This window comes from Zingiber officinale, chromosome 1A (assembly GCF_018446385.1).
Source record: "Zingiber officinale cultivar Zhangliang chromosome 1A, Zo_v1.1, whole genome shotgun sequence".
NCBI lineage: Eukaryota > Viridiplantae > Streptophyta > Magnoliopsida > Zingiberales > Zingiberaceae > Zingiber > Zingiber officinale.
The window spans coordinates 99,768,937-99,790,492 of NC_055987.1; positions in this window are offsets into that span (position 1 = coordinate 99,768,937).

The following is a 21,556-nucleotide window of genomic DNA, read 5'->3' on the forward strand; positions in this document are numbered from 1 at the left end:
TAGCTTTTTGGATTTAGCTTATTCTTGATTTCGAGTTAATCTGTGAAGTTTGATGGTTAAGGTTTGCTGCCGTGTACTTTAAAAGCTTGACAAAATCCTTCTGTGAAGCTTAATCTGTGAAGAGTCCTTCAGTTAGACTTAACAAAAGCTTAATACAAAATTGTTGATCTCTAATCTATAAAGAACCATCTGTATTTGACATGTGGTGTAGTTTTCTGTTGGTTTTCTTTTAATGGCTTGGTTTCCTTGCTTAAGTTTTGAACAACATTAGGATAGTTGGAATTAAAAGAGTAGTTTAAGGAATTATTTTGCATTGAATTATATTTTGGTTCCTTATATGTTCTAATGTTCATGCATCAATTTTTGATAGCAGCAACATTCTTTTTAGTAGATAACAATATTAAAGTCTTAATCAGAGTTTAAAGAGGTTGATGAGATGGTGATACTGTGCTCAGAATGCTCATGTTTCTTTTACAAGTTTTATTAGTTTTGGGTTGGTTTTAATAAGCAATGAACATAAGATAGCTTGATTAAATTTTGAGCATGTAGTTAGTTTTCTTTATTGCTGTTAGATTTAAGTTTGAACAACCCTTATAGTTAGTATTTCAAATAGAGATTTCCTGATTTAGATTTCTTTGTTATGCTACCAGGAACCTCAATTTTAGATTTATGTTAAGCATTAGTGCTGATTTATGTTATTGTAGCATGTTTAAAGAAGTTTGATTTGTTTTCTTTTGCTTGATTCTATTGATACATGCTTAAAGAAACCTGTTGCTCTATAAAAACTCTAGGATCTACCTGTAGGTGGGAAGAATAAGAGTTTTAACAAATCCTTTAGGGATTTATAAGAAGTTATAAAAAGAGAGACCAAGGTCTTAATAGGATCCCTAATTTTAAGAATTGGGATCAGTAGCATATCAAGTGCTCAAAGAAATGCCAAGGCATTTTATTATAAGAGAATTAAAGAATAGCAAGTATAAGGAAGTTATAGTTAAAAAGAAAGTATTTTACTTTTAATGGCATGTACCGGACACGAGGTCCAAGACACAAGGTCCATTGGGTGGGCTCCTAGATCGCCCCTAGGCACAAGATTGTCTAGAAGTACCTTAGTAGTTTCAGGATTAGCTACCTTGACTCTTATTAAGGATGCACGTAAATTGGTACAATGCCAGGCCCAAAAGAAGTTTATTATTATTTTGAAGTATTAAAGTATATGTTTTGAAACAAATGAAACAAGCTTCAAATATGTTTAGAATTAGAAAGTTTAGTTTCTTGTTATTTGAAGCATGCAGTAGTAGTTTTATTTGTTTCTTGCTATTAGATTATTCAGCATGTTTAGCTTTATTTGCTTTCAGTATGCAGTTATAGTTTTGTTGGTTTATGAGCATGATTAGCTATACATGTTTAGTATTTCAGTTAGTATGATTCCTTTGCTATTTATGAGCATGAGTAGTTTTATATGCTAGCATTCAGTTTTAGCATGTTTCTATTTATATACATGCATATCGAGTTTTTGTGAGTAGATAGCGCTCACTAAGCTTTATGCTTATAGACTGCACTTCCTCCTACTGCAGATAAAGGAAAGGAAAAGATTTAGCAAGGAAGGCGACAAGGTGGTGGTGATGAAGGTGTGTGATGGCTGGACTATGGGGAGATCAAGGGTTTGCTAAGGAATTGTTAAGACTTTTCTGTTTAGAGTTCTTTAGTTTTCTTTAAATGCTATTATGAGTTAAGATTGTAATTAAGTTTATTCCGCATTTGTAGTTGGGTTCTATTGATGGAGTGATATTGTCGTTTGCTATTGTTAGGGTAGTTTCCTTCTTTAATTTGTGATATTATACTGCGTGGTTGTGAAAATACATGTTCCAGCCACCTGTGGCTGAGTATAGTTTGTTTGTATTGATGATTTGGTCACCGGTACAGGGGAGACTCTGTCGAAATTTTTCGGTAGGGATTCCTCGTGGTTTTTAATTATACCGGTTAAGTAGAGTTAGTAGATAAGTAACAGTCACTCTTAGAGAGTAGTAGTAGTAGTAAGAAGGGTGGTCGTTACAGTTGGTATCAGAGCAGTGTTCCATTCTCCAGCATCACACACACATCAGCATCATCCTTGCCGTCTCCAAGTAAGAAAGTATTTAAATTCTTTCTTTATTATGCTTTCCTTATTATTAACTGCAGTACAGAGTAATTGCTTATGAGTACTTAAGTAAGATAGAAGTTATTGTTTCTCCTTTCTTGATCCATATATATGTATGTTTAGGAAGGATAGAGAAGATAGCAAGTCTCTTTCTTTGCATAATTAGATGGCAAGAAGAGAACATCCCCGTACTGTTCATACTGAGGACCAAGTTCAGGAGAACGAAGAGCCCAGAATCCCTGGGCCTATTCTCTCTGAAGTTGTTGCTCAACTTCAGAGACAAGTAGCGAGCAGCAGCAAGTGATTGCCAATCTAATGGCCAATCAGAAGCCAGCTCCTCCCACTCCCCCAACCATTAATGTGGAGACCCCAGTGGTGACTGAAGTCCCATCAGCTGCCCTGGAAGTCGCCACAGCATCTAAAAGACAAGAAGCATATCTCATCCAGTGGCTGAAGCTGAAACCAGAAAGCTTCTCAGGAACGACTGACCCTTGGGATGCCCAGGCTTGGTTCAAGACATTTGAGAGCACAATGGAGCTTCTTGACTGACCAGAAGTCGAGAAGGTTGATACCATTAAGTGTGCCTCTTTCTGCCTATCTGGAGGTGCTGGTATGTGGTGGGAGCGAGTTAAGAGTAAGAGAGCAGTCAATCAGATGAGCTAGGTTGACTTCGAGACAGAGTTTTACGAAGAAGTCTTCCGTCAATGGATCACCAATAAATAGTATGAGAAGCTTATGGAATTCAGACAAGGTGACCTACCAGTAGAAGAAGCAGTTAAAAGATTTAACAGGCTAGCTCACCTTTGCCTAGAGTTAGTAAGTACAGTGAAAGAATGAGTCAGACTGATGCTCCTAATGCTGAGACCAGAAATAACACCTAATGTGAGTAGTGAAACTCACCGACCATAGATTGGCGAAGAGCTGGTCAGCAGGGCATTAGTGAGCACTGTCTGAACAGCAACATGGCTCAACAAACGCAACACAAGCCAGTCAAGATAGAAGACAAGACAGTGGCGAAACAGAGAACCCAGTCAAGTAATCAGAACTAGAAGGATAAAGATAACAAGAAAGACCCAAGCAGGAAGATGTTCGGGTAGTCTGTGAGTATCCAAAGGTATTTCCAAAAGGGCTACCTGGACTACCTCCCAACAGAGAAGTGGAGCCAATTTCAAAAGCTTCGTACCAAATTTCTCTAGCGGAGCTAAATGAGTTACAAGAACAACTTCAGGAGCTGCTTGACAAAGGCTTTATCTGCCCTAGTCATTCACCATGGGGAGCTCCTGTGTTGTTTGTCAAGAAGAAGGACGGATCTATGCGGATGTGCATAGATTATAGAGCTCTGAATCAAGTGACCATCAAGAACAAGTATCCACTGCCCAGGATCGACGACTTATTTGATCAGTTGAGAGGGGCAACAATGTTCTCAAAGATGGACCTGTGCTCTGGGTACCATCAGCTGAAAGTGAAAGAAAGAGATATACCCAGAACGACTTTCAGGACCAGATATGGACACTACGAATTTGTAGTCATACCTTTTGGTATGACTAATGCACCTGCAGTCTTCATGGACTTAATGAACAGAGTGTTCAGAGAATACCTCGACAAATTTGTTATCGTGTTCATCGACGACATTCTGATCTATTGCAGAACCCCAGAGGAGTATGACACGCACTTGAGAATAGTCCTGCAGACCCTACAGCAGAAACAGCTTTATGCTAAGTTCTCAAAGTGCCGATTCTGGTTAGATCAGGTGGCATTTCTAGGCCACATAATTTCTAAAGAAAGTATCCAAGTGGATCCAGCCAAAATAGAAGCGGTCAATAACTGGAGTAGACCCAAGAACGTTAGGGAGATCAGAAGCTTCCTTGGTTTAGCTGGATACTACAGAAAATTTGTGGAGGACTTTTTTCCAGGATAGCCTCTCCACTAACGGCCTTAACCAGGAAGAACAAGAAGTTTCAATGGTCAGATAAATGTGAGCAGAGTTTCCAAGAGCTAAAGAAGAGACTGACCAGTGCTCCCATTCTGACAGTCCCAGAAAGTGACAAGAGTTTTGACATCTACAGTGATGCTTCCAAGAAGGAAAAATTATAGCTGTACTCATGCAAGAAGGAAAAATTATAGCTTATGCTTCCAAGTAAAGCTAATAAAGTAGCAGATGCACTAAGTAGAAAATCCAGTGCATTCCTGATGTCTTTGTCATCATTAGCCCTGCCACTGTAGAAGGAGTTGTCAGATTTTGGACTTGAAGTTATTTATGGGCAACTCTCTGCATTGACCTTAGAGTCAACCCTACTTGAGGATATACAGAGAAAGCAAAGTGAAGATCCAGATATCCAAAGGATCAAGCAAGGGATACAAGAAGGAGAAAATTCTGAATTTCGAATCTCAGACAGTGGATTTCTTTATCAAGGGAACCGCCCTTGTGTCCCCAACGATGAAGAGCTGAGGAAGAAAATCCTAGAGGAAGCTCACAGTACACCTTACTCCATACATTCGGGTTCTACCAAGATGTATCAAGACGTGAAACAGAGATTTTCGGTGGTCTGGACTCAAAAGAGATGTAGCTAAATATGTCAGTACTTGCCTGACATGTCAGAGGGTAAAAGCAGAACACCAGAGACCAGGAGGAGTTCTACAGCCTCTTCCTATACCAGAGTGGAAGTGGGAGGACATATCCATGGACTTCATAACAGGTCTCCCAAGAACCACAAATGGATATGATGCGATATGGGTGATAGTGGATAGATTGACCAAGTCTGCTCATTTTCTAGCCATCAAGGTGTCTCACTCTATAGAGCAGTTGGCACAGCTGTATGTTAAAGAGGTGATCAGACTTCACGGAGTTCCTAAATCTATTGTTTCTGATAGAGATGGGCGCTTCACCTCTCACTTCTAGGAGTGTGTTCAGACTGCACTAGGCACCAAACTCAAGTTCAGCACAGCCTTCCATCCTCAGACTGATGGACAGACAGAGCGAGTAAATCAGATTCTAGAAGATATGCTCAGAGCTTGTGCACTAGATTTCAAAGGAAGTTTGTGCAAGTACCTGTGCTTAGCTGAATTTGCCTACAACAACAACTATCAGGCCACCATCAAGATGGCTCCTTATGAGGTGTTGTATGACAGGAAATGCAGATCACCCATTTGCTGGCAAGAAGCAGGTGAAAGAAGAGAGATGGACGTGGAACTGGGCGTTCAGACAGAGCTGATAGATGAGACTACTCAGGCTATTCAGAAGATCAGACAGAGAATTGAGACTTCCCAGAGTAGACAGAAGAGTTATGCTGACACACGTCGTAGGCCACTTGAATTCCAAGTAGGGGATTCAGTTTTTCTCAAGGTCGCTCCTATGAAGGGAGTGATGAGATTTGGCAAGAAGGGCAAATTAAGTCCTCGTTATGTAGGACCTTACCTGATCACAGAAAGGATTGGGAAAGTAGCTTACAAGCTGGATTTACCACAAGACATGTCAGCAATACACAATGTATTTCATATCTCCATGCTAAAGAAGTGTCTCCATGACCCGAGCCAAGTGATTCAGCCTCAGTCAGTGCAGATCCAAGAGGATCTTAGTTATGAGAGCAAACCTACACAGATAGTGGACAGAGCAGTCAAGAGACTAAGAAATAAAGAAGTACCACTAGTGAAGGTCGTCTGGCAGAACCAGAAGCACGAGGAACTCACTTGGGAGCGGGAGGACAACATGAGACAGAAATATCCAGAACTAATCTAAGTTCGAGGACGAACATTTTATAAGGTATGGGAAATTGTAACGACCCAATTTTCCCTATTTTGAGTTCTAAATATTCTTAAAAATATTTGGAAATGCTTTTAAAATATTCTAGAGATTTTTAGGAATTATTAGAGTATTTTTATGCAATTTTTGGAGTTCGTTTGGTATTTTTACACAGAGGAAGAAGTTTTAAAAATAAAATAAAATAAAAGAAAAATAAGTTTGTGTTGGTGCAGAAGCATCCGACGATCGAACCTTAGTTTTGATAATGGCAAAGGATTCAAAGTTAAGTTAGTGTGTGATCTAACATGTTTGAATGAGTATTTCAGGAAAGTCCTAGCTGCGGTTAGGCAGGTGGAAAACCCTAGGGGGTGGAAACCCTAGGTCATAGGGGGTGGTAACCCTATGTGGAAAGTCTTGGCAGGTCGATGGCTTCAGGCAAAAATCCTAGGGGGTGGTAACCCTAGGTGGAAAGTCCTGGTGTCGCGAACTAGGTGAAAGACTGGACTAGCCGGGAAGCGGATGTCCAGCAGGAAGTCCGGAAGCGTCAAGTGCTAAGCAAAAGTCCAGTCAATCTGGAGGATCGACTGGCAATAGGTAAATCTCCTGAGTGGAGTAGGTGAGGACGCGTTCCCCGTAGAGGGAACAGTAGGCGTCGGGTCGACCTAGGATTTCCGGCAGGAAATCCGAAGTCGGACTCGGACAGTCCGAAGATTGTCAATTCTTCTTTACAATGTTTTATCTTATTCTAACACTGTCTTGCAGGGGATTTTGCTCGGACTAACCTTTGTTTGCAGGTGAGGAACCTGCTGGAAAAAGGCTCAAACTTTATCCCCTGGCGACTTCGCCACGTGGAGCATCCTGGTTGGTTGGCCACGTCACACTCCAGCGCCCGGAAGGGATCCAAGCGCCCGGAACTTCATATAAAAGAAGGGTCGAGGTGCGGCTTCAAAACAACAATCTTCTAAGCAATCTCCTGCAACAAGTCGCTAACGACTCGATCCAGAAAGTGCTGCAACGACACCCCGACAACCCGGAGCTTCAGATTTAGTTTTTGTTGTCGGTATAATCTGTTTACTGCTTTGAATTGTAATTAGTCTGTAATATTTTTATCGTGCTTATAGTTGTTGCCCACGGAAAGCGATCAAGGATCGCGGGCCTTCGAGTAGGAGTCGCCTTAGGCTCTGAACGAAGTAAATCTCCTTGTCTCTCTGTGTTTGTTATTTCTTCATTCCGCTGCGCTTTTACTCATTTGTTTTACGAATCGAAAGAAATAGCCACGAACGCTATTCACCCCCCCCCCCTCTAGAGTGGTCTCGATCCAACAATTGGTATCTGAGCGGGGTTGTTTTGAATTGGTGCAACCACCTTTCAAAACAAATTTTTCGTGGTATTTTATATTTTTCGGAGTCAATTAGAATCTATCCTTATAGCTTTATTCTAATTCTTTTATCGAATCGGCTTTTGCTCGAAGTTGGTACAACACCACTCGAGCTCGTTATTATTACTATTCTTTATTCCCGCACTACTAATCCAAGACTTAGTCTTGGAACATATATTTTTGTTGTTCTTGTTGCATATTACAAATGGCTCAACAAGAGGGGTTCAGTACTGTTCGTCCCCCACTGTTCTCCGGAGATGATTTCGGCTACTGGAAGGGAAGAATGAAGACGTATCTGAAGATCCAGTTCGAAACATGGATGATCATTAAGACGGGACTTCAGCTACCTTCCGATGACGACGGCAAACCAACTCCCTGCGAGAAGTGGTACGCCCCTCTAATCAAAAAGGTGGAAGCCGACGCCAAAGCTACCTGCACCCTCCAGTGCGGCCTTTCCAAAGAAGAACTCAACAGAGTCGGCCCGTTCTCTTCCGCAAAGGAGCTCTGGGAAAAGCTAGTCGAACTCCACGAAGGCACTAACGATGCCAAGGTAAGTAAAAGAGATCTTTTACTTAATAAATTATATAATCTAAAGATGCAGGAAGGCGAGACGGCGAATTCCCTACATGCGAGAATCCAAGACATCCTCAATTCTCTTCACGGAATCGGGCAGAAGATAGAGAATCGGGACGTCATAAGGTATGCTTTAAACTCAATTCCAAGGAACACATTGTGGGCATCAATGGTAGATGCCTACAAAGTTTCCAAGGACTTGTCTTCATTAAAATTAGACGAACTATTTTGTGAATTTGAACTTCATGAGCAGACTAATACACAGCCAACCGAGAAAGGTATTGCGTTGGTTGCAGGTACAAGTCGAACACGGGAACCGAGATCACGACGAAGAACGGAACCGGAGTCGGAAAATGAACCAGACTCAGACGATGAAGACATTGAAATTACAACTGAGCTGATAAACCTCGTAAAGAAGCTCTACAAGACGAAGGGCTTCAACAAAAGAGATCTAAAGAAGGCAGTGAAAACGAAGGAAGGGTCACAGAACTCAAAGATGAAGTTTGAAGTTACATGCTACGGGTGCAACTAAAAAGGGCACATCAAATCCAACTGCCCTAACCTGAAGGAGGTCAAAAAGCAAAGAAAGAAAAAGGTCCTTAAGGCAACATGGGACGAATCTTCATCGGAGGACGACGACGACGAGCTCGAACAGATGAGTCTACTCGCATTAATGGCCCGGGACCAAATCGTCGAATCCGAAAGCGAGAGCGAGTCTGAGGCGGAGTCCGAGAAAAGCCACGGATCCGTATCCGTTTTCGAAGGACCTGACCCCGCTGTAAGTATCTCCCGGTTAAACATTTTAGTTAGTTATTTATTGCGTAAATTAGCTAAGTCAAACCTGAAAGTTAAGTCACTTCTAAAGGAAATAACTGTCCTTAAAGAAGTGGCTGACACTAAACCCTTACCTGACCAGAGTCAGACTGAATTTCCAACTCAAGTTCAAAAACTTGAGGAAGAAAATTCAAGTCTAAAAAATCAGGTTAAAGATTTAAAAACTACCTTAGAACGGTTTTCTTTGGGCTCCAAGAACTTGGACTTAATTCTTGGGACACAAAGGGACATTTACAATAGAACTGGGCTGGGATATAAAAGTAAATATAAATCTTACTTATCCTTAATATACAAACAAAGTAGTAACTCAGTCCAAGCATGGGTCCCCAAGTCCAAATTGATCAATCAAGTTGGACTTAGTCAATACTGGGTCCCGAAGGATCAAATACACTACCTCGATAGACCATATCGAGGCCATGATCCAGGGGGAGCAAAAAGAAAAACGATATTAAAAATTTGAATTAAAAATATATATATATATATATATATATATATATATATATATATATATATATATATTCAAAATTAACCTATAAAATTCGAAATTAAATATTAAATTCAGAAATTCAAAATTCGAAATTAAATAATAAATTCAAAAAATTCAAAATTCGAAATTAAATATTAAATTCAGAAATTCAAAACTCGAAATTAAATTTTAAATTCAAAAATCAAATTCAAAATTCGAAATTAAATATTAAATTCAGAAATTCAGAAATTCAAAATTCGAAATTAAATTTTAAATTCAAAAATTAAATTCAAAATTCGAAATTAAATTATAAATTCAAAAATTAAATTGAAAATTCAAAATTAAAATATCGAAATTAAATTAAAATCAAGTTAAAATAGAATTTAATTAAATCAAAAATCCAAAGGAAGGCTCCAGATTATCTGGCACCTCCAAACTTAATCCACCCGATAAGGGTAACCAAGAGCAGGCTACCCGGCAGGGTAATTAAGGTTTGATAAAATGGGCTAGGTTTAACTTGACCCACGGTACTGGTGAAGTTTTTGGATGATAGTACGTTAGAGAAGCTTGGGCATCGCATGTCTAGGAAGATATGGCTTCGACCTGGTGCATTTGGCCAAGTGGAACTGACCGAAGCTACCCTTAAATGGATCCTAACTAGTTAGACCAAGGTTTAGTATTAAGCTCAATGGGTAGGACTATTTGGAAAACCTCGAAGGCATGGTTACTTTAATGAGTTCCTTGTGACTCACCATAGCCCAGAAGTTTATCCAAAGAATGCTTACTTGTTAAACCCAAAGCTAAACCTGAATCTAACACAAAGTTAAACCAACTCCTTAAACTGAACCTCAATTCATCTCACAACAATTATAGGATTCCCTGATTGAAAATTTAGATCGGGTGAGATGACTAAATTAAAATTGACTTAAATCAAGTTAATTCAACAAAATTATTCCAAAATTATTTTAACCTCAATTATTTTAAAACTCAATTTGAAAATTATTTTAAAACTCAATTTCAAAATTATTTTAAACTCAATTATTTTAAAACTCAATTTCAAAATTATTTTAAACTCAATTTGAAAATTATTTTAAAACTCAATTTCAAAATTATTTTAAACTCAATTTGAAAATTATTTTAAAACTCAATTTCAAAATTAATTTAAAACTCAATTTGAAAATTATTTTAAAAACTCAATTTCAAAATTATTTTAAAACTCAATTTCAAAATTATTTTAAAACCCAATTTCAAAACTATTTTAAACCCAATTTCAAAATTATTTTAAACTCAATTTCAAAATTATTTTAAACTCAATTATTTTAAACTCAATTTCAAAATTATTTTAAACTCAATTATTTTAAAACTCAATTTCAAAATTATTTTAAACTCAATTATTTTAAAACTCAATTTCAAAATTATTTTAAACTCAATCTCAAAATTACTTTAAACTCAATTTCAAAATTATCTTAAACTCAATTATTTTAAAACTCAATTTCAAAATTATTTTAAAACTCAATTTCAAAATTATTTTAAACTCAAAATTACTTTAAACTCAATTTCAAATTACTTTAAACTCAATTTCAAAATTATTTTAAACTCAATTTCAAAATTTGAATTAATTCTCAATTAAACATGTTTAAAAATCAAGTTTACTTAAGCATCTTTAAGTTAATTAAAACATTAATAATAATAATTATATATATACAAAGGTCAAAAACCGGGGCCGGGCACCCCCGGTATTCAGACCCCGGGCGCCTCGCCTCACACGACCCCGGGCGCCCGGACTCCCTTATATATAGGGGGCAGGAGGCGCCCCCTACCCTTGCACCAAAGTTTTCCTTAAAGCTTCTTGGCTTACCTGCGAAGACTTTCAAAATTTAAATTTTTCGCGGTTAATACGAAGTCGTAACTCAACCGAGGTCGTCAGTTCTAAAATTTCTATCAATGGCTCCTCGGTAAAATGACTAAGCCCCTCCTAAACTTTATTCCTTATAATTCTTGTTTATTTCTCAGTATAATATTAGTTTGAAATTTAGGAAGCGTACTAAGTCTTGTGCTAGGCCCTCTACCCCTAGCATTGACCCTAGGTTTCCCACCGACGAACTTAGGATTAAGTTTATGTCAACAAATTACATGGCCATTAGAACCAAATGTATAGTCAGATCGTTCTTTTTACGCTCTTGTATTCCAGTCTCCGAGACTATAAACCACTATAGGCTGCGAAACCTAGTTGAGTGCACCAGCCCAGTAAACATAAGTTTATGTGCCGAATTTTACAACAACCTAGTGAAAGTAGACGACTACTCCTATACCACTAGGCCAGCTGGCACGGATATCACATTATCTCCCACCACCATTTGTGAGTTTCTAGGGTTACGAGAGTCACCCTGCACCTTTTTATGCTATCCTCCTAGGGAGCTACCTTTTGGAGATCCCTACTCACATATTACCCTCGATACGATCTATTCGTCCTTCTTTGAGAACCAGCATGATCCCACTGAGACCCAGTTTAGGTCACTTAACCTTAGAATTCAGGACTACGCCCTTTATAGGGTTCTAGTACTTTGTATTCTACCGCTGACCACTCACGACATTGCGGTAATGCGTCCATTTCACTCCTTCCTGCTCTATACCCTGTGTCAGAGGTTAGACATAGACATCAGCCTTCACATCTTTTCCACTATTATTTATGCAGTTGGATACGTGACCAGCAGACGAGTACATATGCCTTATTGTCATATTCTGACAGCTTACATGTCCTCATTACACATTGATGTCACCAGAGGTGACATCCGCTACATGACCGAGTTTGACATCATAGGAGCTAGGAACTTTTCCCTAGCAAATATCCATATAGACGATGAGGGCACATCACCAGCAAGCGGAGGAGGCAGAGCATGATGAGTTCATGTTGGCACTATTTCCTGAGGAGGCTGCTCCTGCCCCACCACCACCTCGAGCACCACACCCAGCTCCCCGCACTCTCGCTGATCGAGTTTCCGGACTAGAGAGGGCTATATCGAGTCTCCAGCACGAGAACTCCGAGTTTCATCAGTCCATGCGGCGAGAGGTCTCCGATCTTCGACGAGAGGTCCGACAGGAGGTCTCCGACTTACGACGAGACGTACGACAAGAGCTCTCCGACTTGCGCCAAGATCTACGAGAGGACGACCGGGCTCGTCACACTGAGCTCCTGACACTACTCCGGTCGCTGGGTTCCGGACCACCTCCCTCATCATCTCAGTAGCTCCTACTGTTGCTCTATTATGACTCTAGTACAGCTTGTAGCAGCTCTGTTATGACTCTTTTATCTATGTCGACTTTTAGTCTAATAGACGGGTTCACTTCAGGTTTGATTGACTATACCTTAATCTATTAGATTAGTCTTTTAGTCACATTTTTTTAACTTCTAGGCAAAACTGATTTTCCAAAATCCCCACTTTGCTAGACTTTCGAAAGTTGGATTTAGTCTAGGATTTGACGCTAGAAATCATGTTCCCCCAGGACTCAGCCAGAGCATCTCACAAACACCTAGGTTTACCTTGATTGTGTTTGTAAAACATAGAACGGTGTGAGATGCATAGGGTACAGCCTGGACTCAAGAATGCTTATTTCTGTGCATCAATATGAGTCTGGGCGTTAAATACATATAACAGTAATCAAATCAAGTCTTCCAGCATTAGTACAATCTAACTGGATCAATTGATTTGATTTAACTAACCAAGTGAACACTGTTGCCCTCTAGGCAATCAGCAAGTAGCTAAACGGTTAGACAATTGGTGAAGGAAATAATAAGTTTTAGCATGTCTGTACTTAAGGGATCTGATACCTGATCAAAACAAATCTTTACTCATGCTGGGACTATAGGGCTCTGATACCTTACTAAAACAAAATGACATTCTCTCAAGGTTATCACTTCTCCTTTGCCTTAAGAATTTTGAAACACATGTCAAAGCAGTCCTTTCAACACCTTTCTCCAAATTTTCTAGTATCCTCTATTCTGAATTGTTTTCTTAAAAGTTATTTAAGCTGAAACCTCTTCGAAAAACCGTCAAGTTTTTAAAGCTTTGAAAAATGTTTTTTCCTTTGGATATTTTCTTTAAAAAAACCTGAATATTTTCTTTCAAGAAATTTTTTTTGAAAATCTTTAAAGCTGAAAATGTTGCTTAAAATTTCTGAAGTGGAAAACTTTGTTAAATTTCTGAAGTTGAAAACCTTCCTTGAAAATTTTCTTTAAAAACCTGAACATTTTTTCTTCCAGAAAATTTCTGAAGTTGAAAATTTTGTTTGAAAATTTCTAAAGTTAAATTTTTGTTTAAAATTTTTTTTTCTCCTCAAAACACACTAAGTTAAAAAGAGTTCCTCTTTGCAAATCTCTTCAAGCAAAATCAATTGATAAAATTTTGAAAAATATTGCTATTCTAAGGTGTTGCCTTACACTTTCTCCTTGCCTAAGTCAAAGTGTTTTCTGCTAAATTCTATCTTGAAAAATTAAGTTTTTCAAAACTAGGTCATTTTTGATATATGGCAAAGGGGGAGAGTAGAGAAATTCAAAGAAAGAAATAAAATAGAAATTCAAAGAAAAAGTTTTAAAGGGAGCCTGTATTAAGGGGGAGCTATGTTTATGCTTATTTTTTATATCACGCTTCTTGTGCTTATATATAACTGCATAATTTTTACTCAACATTGAATTTCGGTTGCCATTATCAAAAAGAGGGAGATTGTTGGTGCAGAAGCATTCGACGATCGAACCTTAGTTTTGATAATGGCAAAGGATTCAAAGTTAAGTTAGTGTGTGATCTAACATGTTTGAATGAGTATTTCAGGAAAGTCCTAGCTGCGGTTAGGCAGGTGGAAAACCCTAGGGGGTGGAAACCCTAGGTCATAGGGGGTGGTAACCCTATGTGGAAAGTCTTGGCAGGTCGATGGCTTCAGGCAAAAATCCTAGGGGGTGGTAACCCTAGGTGGAAAGTCCTGGTGTCGCGAACCAGGTGAAAGACTGGACTAGCCGGGAAGCGGATGTCCAGCAGGAAGTCCGGAAGCGTCGAGTGCTAAGCAAAAGTCCAGTCAATCTAGAGGATCGACTGGCAATAGGTAAATCTCCTGAGTGGAGTAGGTGAGGACGCGTTCCCCGTAGAGGGAACAGTAGGCATCGGGTCGACCTAGGATTTCCGGCAGGAAATCCGAAGTCGGACTCGGACAGTCCGAAGATTGTCAATTCTTCTTTACAATGTTTTATCTTATTCTAACACTGTCTTGCAGGGGATTTTGCTCGGACTAACCTTTGTTTGCAGGTGAGGAACCTGCTGGAAAAAGGCTGTCCGGGCGCCCGGGATGGATCCGGGCGCCCGGAGGTCCGGGCGCCCGGAACAAGTCCAAGCGCCCGGGACCAAACTTTATCCCTGCCGCGACTTCACCACGTGGAGCATCCTGGTTGGTTGGCCACGTCACACTCCAGGTGCCCGGAAGGGATCCAGGCGCCCGGAACTTCATATAAAAGAAGGGTCGAGGTGCAGCTTCAAAAAACAACAATCTTCTAAGCAATCTCTCTGCAACAAGCTGCTAACGACTCGATCCAGAAAGTGCTGCAACGACACCCCGACAACCTGGAGCTTCAGATTTAGTTTTTGTTGTCGGTATAATCTGTTTACTGCTTTGAATTGTAATTAGTCTGTAATATTTTTATCGTGCTTATAGTTGTTGCCCACGGAAAGCAATCAAGGATCGCGGGCCTTCGAGTAGGAGTCGCCTTAGGCTCCGAACAAAGTAAATCTCCTTGTCTCTCTGTGTTTGTTATTTCTTCATTCCGCTGCGCTTTTACTCATTTGTTTTACGAATCGAAAGAAATAGCCACGAACGCTATTCACCCCCCCTCTTGCGTGGTCTCGATCCAACAGTTTGTTGAAGCTGGGTTTCGAACCCACAACTTTGGACCCAAGCAAAACCGGCCCGACCAATCGAGCTACGCTCGTTTTGTTAACTAGATATGGGAATCAATAGACTTAAGGTATAGTTTCGATTAAACCCTAGTATAAGAAAAGGAATTTAGGTTTTCTTATCGAAAAATCAAAATTTTCTTTCAAAATTTCTTCTCTTCTCACGCGGCGACGCCGACTCCTGCTCGGGCGAAAACGCAGCACCTCCTAGGGTTCTCTCCGGCACTGGCGAAGGGTTTTTCCGGACGGTCATCACACCGCCGAGCATCTCTCGACGAGGAGCACACGAAGGCGCACGAAGAGGAGCCGGAAGATTGGAGTTGACCGAAACCCTAGGGTTTTTCTTCTTCCCGTCGATTGTAAGTCCAAGCAAATCGCGGTGAGTTGCTTCTCACCTGTAGTAGGAGTAGTTCCGATTCGTTTGGTGTTCTCTTGTTTGTTCGAGTTTTACTGTGAAGCATGATCAGGGATTTTGTTTTCTGCCGTGAGGGGTTAAGGAAGATGAAGAGGTTTTTGTTTGGATTAGATTTTTGGATTTATCTTATTCCTGATTTTGAGTTATTCTGTGAAGTTTGATGGTTAAGGTTTGCTGCCGTGTACTTTAAAAGCTTGACAAAATCCTTTTGTGAAGCTTAATCTGTGAAGAGTCCTTCTGTTAGACTTAACAAAAGCTTAATACAAAATTGTTGATCTCTAATCTATAAAGAACCATCTGTATTTGCCATGTGGTGTAGTTTTCTGTTGGTTTTCTTTTAATGGCTTGGTTTCCTTGCTTAAGTTTTGAACAACATTAGGATAGTTTGGAATTAAAAGAGTAGTTTAAGGAATTATTTTGCATTGAATTATGTTTTGGTTCCTTATATGTTCTAATGTTCATGCATCAATTTTTGATAGCAACAGCATTCTTTTTAGTAGATAACAATATTAAAGCCTTAATCAGAGTTTAAAGAGGTTGATGAGATGGTGATACTGTGCTCAGAATGCTAATGTTTCTTTTACAAGTTTTATCAGTTTTGGGTTGGTTTTAATAAGCAATGAACATAAGATAGCTTGATTAAATTTTGAGCATGTAGTTAGTTTTCTTTATTGCTGTTAGATTTAAGTTTGAACAACCCTTAGAGTTAGTATTTCAGATAGAGATTTCCTGATTTAGATTTCTTTGTTATGCTACCAGGAACCTCAATTTTAGATTTATGTTAAGCATTAGTGCTGATTTATGTTATTGTAGCATGTTTAAAGAAGTTTGATTTGTTTTCTTTTGCTTGATTCTGTTGATACATGCTTAAAGAAACCTGTTGCTCTATAAAAACTCTAGGATCTACCTGTAGGTGGGAAGAATAAGAGTTTTAACAAATCCTTTAGGGATTTATAAGAAGTTATAAAAAGAGAGACCAAGGTCTTAATAGGATCCCTAATTTTAAGAATTGGGATCAGTAGCATATCAAGTGCTCAAAGAAATGCCAAGGCATTTTATTATAAGAGAATTAAAGAATAGCAAGTATAAGGAAGTAATAGTTAAAAAGAAAGTATTTTACTTTTAATGGCATGTACCGGAAACGAGGTCCAGGACACAAGGTCCATTGGGTGGGCTCCTAGATCTCCCCTAGGCACAAGATCGTCTAGAAGTACCTTAGTAGTTTCGGGATTAGCTAGCTCGACTTTTATTAAGGATGCACGCAAATTGGTACAATGCCGGGCCCAAAAGAAGTTTATTATTATTTTGTAGTATTAAAGTATAAGTTTTGAAACAAATGAAACAAGCTTCAAATATGTTTAGAATTAGAAAGTTTAGTTTCTTGTTATTTGAAGCATGTAGTAGTAGTTTTATTTGTTTCTTGCTATTAGATTATTCAGCATGTTTAGCTTTATTTGCTTTCAGTATGCAGTTATAGTTTTATTGGTTTATGAGAATGATTAGCTATACATGTTTAGTATTTCAGTTAGTATGATTCCTTTGCTATTTATGAGCATGAGTAGTTTTATATGTTAGTATTCAGTTTTAGCATGTTTCTATTTATATACATGCATATCGAGTTTTTGTGAGTAGATAGTGCTCACTAAGCTTTATGCTTATAGACTGCACTTCCTCCTACTGCAGATAAAGGAAAGGAAAAGATTTAGCAAGGAAGGCGACAAGGTGGTGGTGATGAAGGTGTGTGATGGCTGGACTATGGGGAGATCAAGGGTTTGCTAAGGAATTGTTAAGACTTTTCTGTTTAGAGTTCTTTAGTTTTCTTTAAATGCTATTATGAGTTAAGATTATAATTAAGTTTATTCCGCATTTGTAGTTGGGTTCTATTGATGGAGTCATATTGTCGTTTGATATTGTTAGGGTAGTTTCCTTCTTTTATTTGTGATATTATACTGCGTGGTTGTGAAAATATATGTTCCAGCCGCCTGTGGCTGAGTATAGTTTGTTTGTATTGATGATTTGGTCACCGGTACAGGGGAGACTCTGTCGAAATTTTTCGGTAGGGATTCCTTGTGGTTTTTAATTATACCGGTTAAGTAGAGTTAGTAGATAAGTAACGGTCACTCTTAGAGAGTAGTCGTAGTAGTAAGAAGGGTGGTCGTTACATGCGACTTTTCTCGAAACAGAGTTCTCAATCAGAGATGATGTTGATAAAAATATTTCTCTATTTGAGGAGAATGAGATATTATCAACGAGAAAGGTGTCAAAAGGGATACCTGAGTCTAGTCAACTGAATGGGAGTGATATGCTGAGTCATGAGTTGACTTATCAACAGCCCAACTTATGAAGAAGTGTTCGTAAGATCAAACCTAAGGAGAGGTTTGATATTGAGAATGAGACATTGATTATACTTCCAATTAACAACGACGAACCTCAATCCATTGAGGAAGCATTGGGATGTAGAGTTAGAGAAAAATGGAAAGTTGCAATGGTTGAAAAGATGGAGTCCATGATTCAGAATCATGTTTGGGATTTTGTCGATCTTCCTCCGGGCCGAAGGACTATTGGGAATAAGTGAATTCTCAAAATAAAGAGGAAAATTGATGGATCGATTAACAGATACAAAGCTTGTTTAGTTGTAAAAGGATATATCCAAATGGAAGGTATTGACTTTGAAGAGACATTTTCTCCCGTAGTGAAATTTGTGTCAATATGAGTTATTTTGGCTTTTGTGACACATTATGACTTGGAATTACATCAAATGGATGTATAAACCGCTTTCCTTAATGGTGATTTTCATGAAGAAATCTATATGGTTAAGCTAGAAAGTTTCATTACTGAAGGTCAAGAGCAGAAAGTACGTAGACTTAGAAAATCTATATATGGGCTAAAGCAAGTGTCAAGACAATAGAACATAAGATTTAATGAAGTCGTTTTATCTTATGATTTTGAGATTATCAATGAGGATTATTGTGTTTTCCTGAAAAGGGAAAAAGAAAAGTATGTCATTTTATCATTATATGTTGATGATATGTTGATAGCTGGAAATGACATAGGATATGTGAATGAAGTCAAAAAGTGGTTATCATTACAATATTATACAAAGGATATGAGAGAAGCTGAATACATCTTAGGAGTGAAAATCATAAGAGATCGTCCTAAAAGACTTTTGGGTCTGCCACAAGAGTCTTATATAAATAAGATGTTACATCATTTCAGCATGTCAAATTGCAATGTAGAACATATACCTATTGTGAAATGTACTATTTTGAGCAAGAGTATGTGTTATAAAACTCCAAAAGAAATAGCTGAGATGAATAAAAAATCATATGTCAGTGCTATTGATAGTTTGATGTACACTATGTTATGTATATGCCCCGATATCAGCTATGTTGTGGGCTTGGTCAATCGCTTCCAGTCAAACCCAGGACCAAAACACTAGAAGGTAGTAAAAAGGATATTCAGATATCTGAAGGTGATAATAGATTATTATCTCTATTTTCAAGGATCAGATATGAGTCTGAAAGGTTATTCAGATGTAGATTGGGTTGAGGATTTGGATGATAGAAAATCCACATCAGGCTATGGATTCTTACTGAATGGTGGCGCCAGCTCTTGGAATAGCAAGAAACAAGTTTGTGTAGCTTTGTTGACTATGAAAGCTGAATATGTGGCATGTTCAGCGGCTGTACAAGAAGTAGTCTGATTGAGAAGATTTCTTAAGTATCCAAAAATTGCTGAGGATAGTGGGAGTCCAGTAACTATCTATTGTGACAATCAAGCAGCAATAACTTTTTCCAAGGATCCCAAATATCACAGCAAAGGTAAACATATAGAAATTAAATATAATTTTGTGAGGGATATTGTGGCTAAAAGAAAAGTAATTCTTGAGTATGTCTCTACATGTGTTATGCTTGCAGATCCTTCTATTAAGCCAATGACTAAAGAGTCATTTAAAGAACATGTAAAGTCTTTGGGATTTCATAGAATGTAATAATATTGAAATAACAATCAGACTTTGTGATTTGATTATGTCATTTGCCATAATTTATTCAGTGTATATGTTGTATTTGTTACATTCATATAAGATCTCGGTGAGCATATTGGCAGGTTGAGATTGGTCCACTCACATGGACAATCATCTCTGTTTGTTAAGTACAAATAGAGGTAAGATCATTACTTATGGAATAACTTATGTAGCTGAAATTAGAGATAGATCCATAAGTTGAGGTCTCCTTAATAATTGTGTCGAGATGAGATCATTTATGTGTTAATAATGATTGAAGTAAATGAATCCACCATTTATTGAACCTGTTGAAGGCCAGATTAGAATTCATATGTTGAATTCAGAATTAGACATTAGGTATGTCTATATTAAAATTTGTACGATGTTAAATTTGAAGACAACATGCGCTCTTTTTAGTAAGGAGAATAACATCGTAACATGTGATTCATATCACATGTGATATTACGACAATAAAGGTAATAGGATAATGGATCCCTATTTCTTTACTATGTGAGACCTTTGCGATTATATGTTAATCTCAATTTTTTGCCTTAGTGACTATTTAGTTGTTTACTTGAAGTTCTAATCAGTGTCTGCTACTTTAGCATGTATCCTATGGCTATGTAGAATTCGGTCTATGGAACATAATTAGGAAAGAGACTGATTAATATGAATAGATTCTAGCTAAAATGGAAGAATAAATATATTTATATCATTAGATGTTATTCACTGGTCGACCCATTTTTATTATATATATAAATAAATGTGAATATTGGATATGGAACATGCTCTTAATATAATGATCATTATAAGGGATTAGATATGTTCATATTGATGTAAATGAAAATTATTTAATTTGGATAAATAGCAAGACATGAATATCTCCAAGATAACGGCTATGTGCCACCAGGAAAGAGGCTATGTGCCATACAGAGAGTGTCTCTAATTTATTTGAGTGACTAAGTAAAGTGTAACAACTTTGTTAGCATTGATCGCTCAAAGAGCGACTATGTAAAGTGTAACAATTTTCTTAGCAACTATCGATCAGTGTGCTTGCTGTAGCACGGACCATTTTCTCTAAGTATGAATTGGATGTTCTAATATGGTCTTTGTAACCAAACTCTCAAATAGTCTATGTAACTTATTAGATCTTTGTGACCAAACTCTCAAATAATCTATATGACATATTAGGTATTTGTGATTAACTAGTCTTTGTGACTTACCTGAATGAACTAGTCTTAGTGATTTACCTTGGACAAGTGGGAGATGTAAGAATTGGGAACGTGAGAACATGCCCATCACTACAAGAAAATTGGGATTTTACAACACTTAAAAGACAACGCTTTTTTTAAAAAGCATTGTCTTTTTCTTTTTAACAACGCTTTTAGTGAAAAGCGTTGTCTATTTCTTTATTTTCTTACTAATAGACAACATTTTTTTAAAAACTGTTGTCTATTAGTAATTTTTATGGGTCAAACACAATGCTTTTTGAAAAGCGTTGTCTATTAGCATTTTTTTAGTGTCTACGACAACGATTTTTAAAAAGCATTGTGTATTGTTAAACCCTCATCTAAATCTGTGATAATACAAACCGTTGGATCAAGTACCCTTAGGTTTCACTCTCACAACTCCTCATCTCATGCTTATCTTCCCGAACCCCTCTCACAACTCCTCATCTCATGCCTATCTTCCCGAACCCCTCTCACACCCTCTCCTTCCAACTCCTCCTCTCACGTCCTCTCCATCCAACTCCTCTCCAGCAAACCCCTCTCCGGCGAACTCCTCTCCGCGAACTTCCTCTCCTCTGAATTCCTTCACCTCTTCGTCAAATAGCAAATTCCCTAATCACTCTGCTCTTGGATCGCCGCCTCCACACTTGGCCTCCTCTTTGGAAGATCGATATTTGCAGCTCGGTCTGTCTTGCTCTAGTTTGTTGGAGCAAATTGTTATTGACGACCTGGGGGGATTTGTTTACGTTGATTCATCCTCGTTTCGTCTTGTTTTTTTTGTTAGGGTTTGCAAAGGCAGAAAGTGGTACGGAGGATGGAGAAGAAGCAAGGATTCTTCTCGGTGCT